The 9727-nt window shown below is 42.3% G+C and overlaps 1 long non-coding RNA gene across 1 annotated transcript; it reads left to right on the forward strand.

Annotated features, from left to right (window-relative positions):
* Window positions 1–763: 763 nt before the first annotated feature.
* On the forward strand, window positions 764–8693 carry LOC131922925 (uncharacterized). Its single transcript, XR_009382435.1, has 2 exons — window positions 764–1083; window positions 8430–8693. It is a non-coding gene; the product is annotated as an uncharacterized LOC131922925 (long non-coding RNA).
* Window positions 8694–9727: the final 1034 nt, after the last annotated feature.

Here is a 9727-nt window from a genome sequence, read left to right on the forward strand (position 1 = left end):
AGGACCACATGGGAGGAGGGAATTTGGGTGAGAAACTCTATCAGTTGATCTGGTTTATGAGCCATCATCATCAGTCCATGACCCAAGGAAGAGATCAAAGGGCTCCATTGTGAGTGTGTTGAAGGACAGGGCTGAGTGTAATGAGATCACATTGGATGATGAACTCCAAGAATCTTCTATTTGGGTTTCTTCTCCTAGATGCCTTCCTTAATCTGTGTTGGTCCAGGCAGGACTCACATCTCCCTTCTCTGCTTTTCATCTTTTTTGGTAGGGTTTGATTCTTGGACTAGGGTAAATCTGTATCCTTAGAGTGGTGGGAAGTATCATGGTGAACTTCCAGAAGCAGTGGTCTTCGGTTCCTTGTGAAGATGCTTGTAATTTGGTGCTGCTGGTAGTAGCAAGCACTTAAGGGGTAATCCCTGTTGAACGGGAGATCATCGTGTTTCTCACTCTGGTCTCAGAAATGTGGTCATTCTTTGTATCTTTCTCCCTTCTTACAGTATTGAGGTTGTTTGTCATTGAGTCTGGCCATCTTCTCTCTTTATCCACAATATAATGAGTGTGACATTTACTAAAGCTTCTTCCTCCTGGCAACAGTCTCTGCAGAATCCTGTGCTTCTAGCATTCTCTGCCATGCTTTTTTCTGAGAAAGGGCTAAAAAGAGACTGGAATACCTGGAGGCGAAAGGCGTTTGTTGGTATGTGGTGGTGGGTTACATGAAAAAATGGTGGTGTTTTTTTAAGTGTTGCAGCTGGATGGAAAGGGATATTGGCTGTTGAGAGCCAAGGAATAGCACAAAGTGAACTTAAGCATAGCAGCTTTCATCCTTGCTCCAGGGAAAGCTTTCCCTAAAGTAACAACTCTGCTTTGTTAGGGGAATGTTTCCCCCAGGGAAAGTGTTACAGTTCTGCTCTGCTCTGCTCCAAGGTGGCTCCACTGTGGCTAATGTTCCCTCTCCGCTCTGTTCACTTCTGACAAAAGATGGTCTCCTCCAAACCTCATTCAAGAGATTATTTTCGGGGAAGAATCTAGAAGCATGACTGCCTCTGCCAGAAAGAAAAAAGGCAGTTACCAACTGAACAGGTACAGGACTTATGTATGGCTTCTTAGTGGGGGAGCTTTTCCAGGGTGAATCTTTGCAGGGTGAGAATTGCTCAGATTTCAATCTCTGAGTTTGGACAAACCCAGAGATTGGTTCGATTTTTTTGGGTAGGTTTTCCTGCTTACTGATTGTTTGGTTTTTGTGCTGAGTGGGTCAAGGGCAGAGTGTGTTTCTCTGACTCTGGTTTCAGGGCCAAAGTGTGTTTTTTTCACAGGCCCTTTTTACCGTTTTGACTCTAGTTTCAGGGCTAGGGTGTGTTTTTTTTGGCTGGCTCATTTGTTCTACAAAATTTCTTTATATTTGAAAAAAAAAGGGCAACCCATTTCCCACCTCAGTGTATCTTCTTAGACAGGAATATGATATATTGTTTAAATATGGGTAAATCTTGTGTGTTTCCTCATTTTGGTTTTGATTGTTATGATTCTCTTTGGTCACTGACTGGTGGGTTCATAGACTGTCTTATGGCATGGGTGTAGTGTGCATTTATAGACATTTCTTACTCTAACTGCCTCAACAAGCACTACTATGACAGTGTCTGTCAGTCCTCATTGAAAATGACCCTGGAGCCTGTTTATCTCTCCTCCTGCATTCACATGAGCTGTCAGCACTGTCCCTTGGGACCTCTTTTACACTGAGCTAGTGCCGTAGCTAGCAGGCACATGCCCAGCTCAGTAGACCTGTTCCTGCATGCAGATTGTTTCATGTTTTGTGGTTCTTGGCAAAACCCTACAATAAGACCGTCCTTTTTTATAAGCCAGCAGGCTGTCTTTGTGTTTTACCCTTGCAGTTTCCTTCATGACTGACCACTTGTCAGATAATGTGACACATTCCAAGTGGCAATGAGTGAAAGTTGGAAGGTTCATCCAGGCTTCTGGTCATAGACCATTCTGAAAAACGTGTGTTCTTGTAGCAGCATAGACCGAAGTTAGTCTGGGCCTGTGTTATTGAGAAGTCTGAGCATGGAGCAAAAATGAGAGATACATAGATAAGATAGATAGATAGATAGAAAGATAAATAGATAGAACTATGTTCTTTGTTTAATTCCCATCATTTCTGTGCTCTTTATTTTTAAACATTTGTCCATTCTATTTTATTCAGTGTAGTAATGAACTTATTAATGCTAAAATCCTATAGGAATTTTAGTTTCTAAACCCTCTACTCCTCCTAATTCTTTTCCAAGTCCCAACTTCTCAGTTACTACTATCTTTCTGTTGCTCTCTAGAAAAGAAAGGCTTTCAAGAGGTAACAAATAAATATGGTAAAATAAAATTTTGGTACAGCGTCTCCAGGCAAATAAATGTAAGTTAAAAAATCTGAAAGATGGTATCCTGCATGGGTGAAAAAAATGGCATTCCCTGAAGACATATGCCTGCTAAATGCTAAGTGCCAAGAGGGGGCTTATGCCTCAGGCGATGTTGGCCAAGAAGGTCCTTAGGACTTCCCAGAATATGAAAACTATTTCATTCCTGTTTAAGTTATGAGCCCAAAGTAGAGTAACGCTGAATTGATTGAGTAGTAGGCTATGAAAGAGTCAGACTTGCCGCAAGCTGGAACCCCCTTTCTGATAGCAGGCTGGCTTTCATAGACCAAGCAGGCTCTTCAACCATTTTGGTGAAGAATTACTTGCATTTGTGCTATTAGGATGTTGGCTGTCTCTCCCCCATACTAAAATATCCAGAGAGATGTATACACTGGGACAGAGAAGGCAGAGTTGTGAGGTATATTCGAAATAACTCTCCAATTTGATATGTGTACACATGCATAGACGGGAATTCTAATCTTGTACTGCAACCCAGCACAAAATCTCTGGTGACTGAGGAGTTCCAGGTCTAGAGGGAAGACAAATGCTGTTGTTTTGTTGACTGGAATGGTTGGGTCTCTACATTTCCTTTCTAAACCTTTGCAATTTTGCAGGAGATTAATGTAGTTTCAGGTGCAGATGTAACTGTTACAGTCTGCCTCCTTGCTGGCCTTCCTTTGGTATTTGTTTCTGTTGCTGTTGGAGAGAGTTGTCATTGTTTCAGCTGCTGAGTCTCAGTGGCTGCTGTTGTGGTGAGATGGCAGGCTGGTACTCAGAACTGGATCATGTGCAAAGCAGTCCATCCAAAGCTCTGGGAGTGTCCTGCAAGTAGGAGCCCATTTGAAGTGAGAGTTAGAGCAGTGGGGTAGAATAGAGTAGCATGGCTTTCTATTCCAAAATCAAAGGAACATCCCATTGTGATGGATGATCTGTTGGATGGAGACCTTTGAAAGTAATTGAAGAGATGGATGCAGTGATAGACAGGTCTTTGGTTGTGAAGCTTTGCTGTACATAGTAAAAGGAGCCATGGAGGTTCATGAAAACTTGACTTGTCATTCTAGACATAACTTGAATTTGAACACCAGGCCCATTAGAAAATGGTCTTCCTTGATGCAAGAGAATAGAAATGGAGATTTGACTGAATATAGGGGGCTTTTAAGTATTGCTTCCACAGGAAACACCAATAACTTGGTGGGTATAATGTCTAACACTTTAGCTGAAATGGTTCTGTTGTGTGTAGACATCACATATTCCTTCTCCATTGCTCTCTTATTCTCCTTGGAATAGTATAGACGGAAAATGAGATAGACCAGGTGCTAAGTGCCAAGAGGGGGCTTAAGCCCCCTCTTGGCACTTAGCATTTAGCAGGCATATGTCTTCAGGGACTGCCATTTTTTTCACCCATGCAGGATACCATCTTTCAGATTTTTTAACTTACATTTATTTTCCTGGAGATGCTGTACCAAAATTATAGACCAATAATAGACATTATTATACCCACCAATAACTTGGTGGGTATAATAATGTCTCTCTATTTCAGTATGGAGTGACTTTAAACACCAACACCAGATCTATCTCATTTTCCGTCTATACTATTCCAAGGAATTGAACATGTTATTGCTTTGCACATCAGTACAGATCGCAGAGTTTTTCAGGAATATCTATGTTAGCTGATCTTGCTGTCCAATAAGAGAGCAATGGAGAAGGAATATGTGATGTCTACACACAACAGAACCATTTCAGCTAAAGTGTTGAATGTAGTCAAGGTGATTGCAGGAGAGTTCTTGTAACTCGTGGTAATCATATTATACCATATGTATCTAGTCCCAGACAAATATCTCCCGATGCTATCTCTATATATGGATGCTAGATACTCACACCTCCATGTTCCATTCCTGACATTGAAGGCAATGCTGTTGAGCATATGACCAATGCCTAAGATTTTTGGTGAGAGTTAAGGAATAGGGTAGGCCTTGGTCACAAATTTACTGGGCTCAGTATACAATATATAGTTTTAAAAGAATGTGTTCAAAGAATAGTACAATGAGAATTAATGACATTGAGGATTCAATACAAGTACAGCATTGTGTGAATTGCTTTATTATGAAAAATGCTTCCTGAACTTCTTAAATAAGGATTATTTTACAAGACCCTTAGTTTGAATACATAAAGATTAAAATAATAATATCAAGGTTAGAAGATATCCTTCCCAATGTGTTTCTGCTGCTCCTAAAGTGTAAGATGAAGATAGTAGTCTCATGGCAGTGTGAAAATCTGTCATTGAGCCACACACAGGGAGTGATAAAACCAGAGGACTCCCTAAGCCATTGTTTTCCATCGTTCTGCTGTACTCAAATTTGTCCCTGTGAGGATCATTGCATTCAGGAAGTTGGATCTTTTCATGCTGGTTTGTTAACAGTTTCTAGGTGAGTTAGACTGGACGTAGCCCTTGTTAGAATGAACAATTTGGGGCATACACAGTAGTTGGGGGTTAGATATTGTGAAGAAAGATGCATCAAGAAACTCTATGGAGAGGATGAATACAATTCCAGAGATGCTCCACTTCCTAGAAGTAGGAAAGTAATCATAACTTTACTACAAAAGAAAGAAAATACACAGGATTGCATGAGCATACCTCATATGAGGTTTGTGCTTCACAGGCTTTGTTGCAAGTGCAGCCTACAACTGAAACATGGCAGATTGTCAGAAAAACAAATGATTCTGAGTGAAGTTGCACTCTAAAAACATGTGCTTTTGTCTCTTTGGATTTTAGGCATGTACCAAAAATGTAACCTGGAGTACACTTGGCCTCTTCATCAAATCATGCACTGAAACATGGTTATGCACCTTACAGAAAGAACCTTGATTCCACCTTGCTTGTTGGAGAATTCCTTTCATGTCAACAATCTTGAGGCAGTGGCTGAGGAGTGTGCAGATGTGGAGGCAGTGGGGGAGGCAGAGGCTGAGATGGTGGTTGAGGCAGAGGGGGAGGCAGGCAGATCTTTGTGAGTTCAATGATTGCTTGTTCGATGTAGTCAGTCCTAGGAGATGCTGGACTATGGAGTGGGTCCCAGTTTAATAAACTCAAAGTGACTTAATAAATAAATGAATTCTGCTTGCTATATGTAATCTTGGAAAAAGATAATGGCAAATGCCCCAGAGACCAAAGTGTAATAAACTTTGGAGTGCAGCTCCCCTCCTGTCAGTGCGTCCCGTGGGATCCCACTGGAGAACACCTAAATAGGAGAGTGCTGAGGCAGAGCTCTGGCCCTGATCAGTCAGCGCAGTCACCATGGTTGTGCCAGCTGGTAGGTAGGAGTAGGCACTGTCCATGAGCTGCTGGCAACAAGTGCTGGAGTCTGATGGCAGGAGCCATGCTGAACTCAGAGCTGGGGTGGAGACCCTGGAGAAGTTGCACACACTTCCTGCTAAGTTCGTGGCATTCCTCAGCACAAGCACAGGGGGCTGCAGAGCACATTCTGTCCCAAAGAAAGGTGCACTTTGGAAATTTTCTGTAGGAAGGAAGAGGAAAGTGGGAAGAACAGTGAGATGGAATCTGTGTAGCTTATATGAGCAGCTTTGTTATCTGCAGTTTGTCCTTTCTGGGAGAGTCTGGGACCTATTTTCCCTCACATAATCCAAACAAATGGTTCAGAATGATTCTTGGTAATGGATAGGATGACACTCATTTGATGAGCTGCCTGTTCTTCCTGTGTGGGCAAGCACTTCCTTGTTTGATCCACGTTGACCCTTGCTCTGACTAGACAACACCCTTCTTTGCCCTGCTTTGTGTTGTTCTGATACCTGATGTGGTACTGTCACGCTTGTGTCCCAGAACAGAAGTGTTTAAAGTAGCAGAACATTAGACAACTTCTCATGCCTGTGCCTTTGTCCTGTTCTGTGCAAGTCTTTCTCTATGTAGAAAAAGAGAGAGATTCTCTACCTAGATCAGTCTGACCTTGAAATCACACAGACTGGCCTGCCTCTGCATCAGAGTGCTGGCATTGTAGGTTCTTTCCATGTCCACCAAGCTTGGCTCTACTGTGAGCTTTCTTAATGAAATGATGTATCAGGAATTTCATAGATAAGAAATGTATTTAGCTAAGAATCCCATCTGCCTTCACTTGTTCTCCACTACTTTTTATGTAAGTCATTACTTCTTATTTTTTGTATAAATTCAGCACACATCCAAAATGACTACATGAATAAAACCTGCTGATAACATTTCATGTTGAGTGCCTATGTTTCAAGTGACAGTTTGAGATTTCTAATGTAGCACGGGGTTCATCTCTGAATAAGATTGTTTCTTAATTAAAAGTTGGTTAAATTGATTCTTCAATGAACACTTCCACAGTATTTGTTAATTTCTTGTAACTCTCCTAGTTGGGAATCCTTGTGAAAATTCCTGCAACACACTGGTGTGTCGGTTCTTGTCCAGAGAACAACTGACTGTGGAGTACCCAGCCCATGTTGATAACATCCAACACAACCAAATATTGTGGAGGATGATGTGGAAGATGGGCTGGATAGAGTATAAGAGCCAGGGACTAGAGCTGGATATTGTATTCTATATGTGACAGGAAACCTTTACCTAGATTAATCTCAACAATGTGGCTGCATAATAATGGGTTGCGACATGATAATGTCCTCTTTCTTTTTATTTAATCTGTAGTGATCTGTAACATGCAGTTCCCAACTGCCTTTGTGTACATCAGGGTCATCTCTGCGATTTGTCTTTTTTCTTTACCCATATTTTCTAACCCCAGTAAGAACCAAACCTAAATGTGACATTCATTTCCAGTATCTCTATCAGCATCAATAATATAACCATTACACAAAAATTTAAAAGTGTAGTAAAAATAAGGGAGAAGTGATCCCATATTTTTTTAATACTTTAAAAATTCTTTCCTTACTTGCCATGGTCAGAGGGAGAGTATCAGCAGTCCACAGTACAATGGAGCAAGAGAATTAGTTGTTCTTGTCTGATCAGCTGACCTGAGTCGCAAGTGTGTCTGGTATCAAACAGCACTTACTGGTCACTGGTCACAGGTGACCTGTGATGATCCAAATTTGTTTACAGGCATTGCCATGGCAACCCCCAAGAACCTACCGGGTTGGTAGGTTGGGTTGGAGGGAGAATGATGTCATAAACGGGGCAGCAGCCAATGCGACGGTCAGATTCTGAGCTAACAGATGGGATTGGTTGGAGAGGATGCCAGGAGACTTACAGTAGCCATGGAGGCTGTGGTGTGTGCTAGTGAAAGAAGTCAATCCTGACATGGAAATCCCCCTTTCAGGAGGGTATTTCAGGATATTGGTAGAGCTTCTTATAAAGATCATCGATGAAGTTGTGTCTATGGTTCCTATGAGGTGTCACCTTCCAGGAGTGAGTGTGCTTTCAGCATACACTGTACATACAGTCAGTAGCCTTGGGCAGGAAGGAGAGGACCACATGGGAGGAGGGAATTTGGGTGAGAAACTGTATCAGTTGATCTGGTTTATGAGCCATCATCATCAGTCCATGACCCAAGGAAGAGATCAAAGGGCTCCATTGTGAGTGTGTTGAAGGACAGGGCTGAGTGTAATGAGATCACATTGGATGATGAACTCCAAGAATCTTCTATTTGGGTTTCTTCTCCTAGAAGAGTTGATCATTTGGGGAAGTGAACTTCTGCCACCAGTGTAGTCATGTCTGCAAAGTCCATGCTGGAGGCCAACACACTGTGCATGTCCCAGGCTCATCCTGACCAAGACTGCTGCCTCCAATGTGGCATTGTCAGAAGCCAGCTTCTGCCCTAGGCTCCCAGCATCAGTGAAGTGCAAGGGATGATTTTCCATCCTCTGTGGGCACTCCACACATGTGTTCCACATGAATTCAGATGGACGACACACAGACAAACACACATGCAAAATAAATTAAAGTATTAAATGGATGAATTCAAAGATGGAAACAACTTGAGATAAACATAGTTATGAAATGAAACTCTTCTCAGGAAGATGGTCAGCCTTGTATATTTTCTCTTTAAGGTGGGTGCTTGATAGTGTATACATGGAATCCTGTATTTCATTTCATGAAATTTCAGAAGGAGATCTGTCCCAGACCAGTAACGATTAAAGGACAGGGGTAAATGGTTTTAAATGGGAGGAAGTGTGGTGAGAACAGGAGTGTGTTTACTATAACAGTATACACTATAGGAAACATACCAAGTTCAAAGAATTTATTTTATTTGAAAATAAAAGTCAAAGAGAATAATTACTTTTGCCTTAAATAAACACTACCATTGGTTCATATTTCATGTGTTTCCGTTTGTTTGGCTATTTGTCTCTGTGCTTTATCCGACCTTGGTCTCAACAATTCTCGCTCATATAAACCCTCCTCATTCTCGCTAATTGGACTCCCAGAGATCCACCCGGGGCCTAGTCATGGATCTCTGCATCCAGATCCCTCGGTAGTTGGATGAGGTTTCTAGTATGACAATTAGGGTGTTTGGCCATCCCATCACCAGAGTAGGTCAGTTCGGACTGTCTCTCGACCATTGCCAGCAGTCTGTTGTGGGGGTATCTTTGTGGATTTCTGTGGGCCTCTCTAGCACTTTGTTTCTTCCTATTCTCATGTGGTCTTCATTTACCATGGTCTCCTATTCCGTGTTCTCCCTCTCTGTTGTTGATCCAGCTGGGATCTCCCACTCACCCAAGCTCTCTTTCCCTCGACCCTCGCCCTTCACTACCCCCACTCATGTCCAGGCTGTTCATGTAGTTCTCATTCCATGAACCAATGGCTGAGGGGTCCCCAACTGGATCAGGCCCTCTGAGTGGGTGAGACAGTTGATTGGCCTGATCTGTTTGGGAGGCATCCAGGCAGTGGCACCGGGTCCTGTGTTCATTGCATGAGTCGGCTGTTTGAAACCTGGGGCCTATGCAGGGTCCCTTGGCTCGGCCTGGGAGGAGGGGACTGGACCTACCTGGACTGAGTCCACCAGGTTGATCTCAGTCTGTGGGGAAGGCTTTGCCCTGGAGGAGATTGGAATGGGGGGCGGGCTGGGAGGAAGGTGAGGGGGGTGGGAGAGGGGAGAACAAGGGAATCTGTGGCTGATATGTAGAACTGAATTGTATTGCAAAATAAAAATTAAAAAAAAACACTACCAGTAATTTATAGTATATGATATATTTATGTAACACATATTTCTAGTTTGGCAACATGAATAGTAGCAAAGGTATGAAGAAACCATCAAAGCCTTCTATATATACTTACTCATGGATGATATAACTGACTTTAGTTTCTTCAGTCACTTTTAGTGTCTTCAAACATTTACAAGTATAGAAAC

The sequence above is a fragment of the Peromyscus eremicus genome, chromosome 1 (assembly GCF_949786415.1).
Source record: "Peromyscus eremicus chromosome 1, PerEre_H2_v1, whole genome shotgun sequence".
In the NCBI taxonomy this organism is placed as follows: Eukaryota; Metazoa; Chordata; class Mammalia; order Rodentia; family Cricetidae; genus Peromyscus; species Peromyscus eremicus.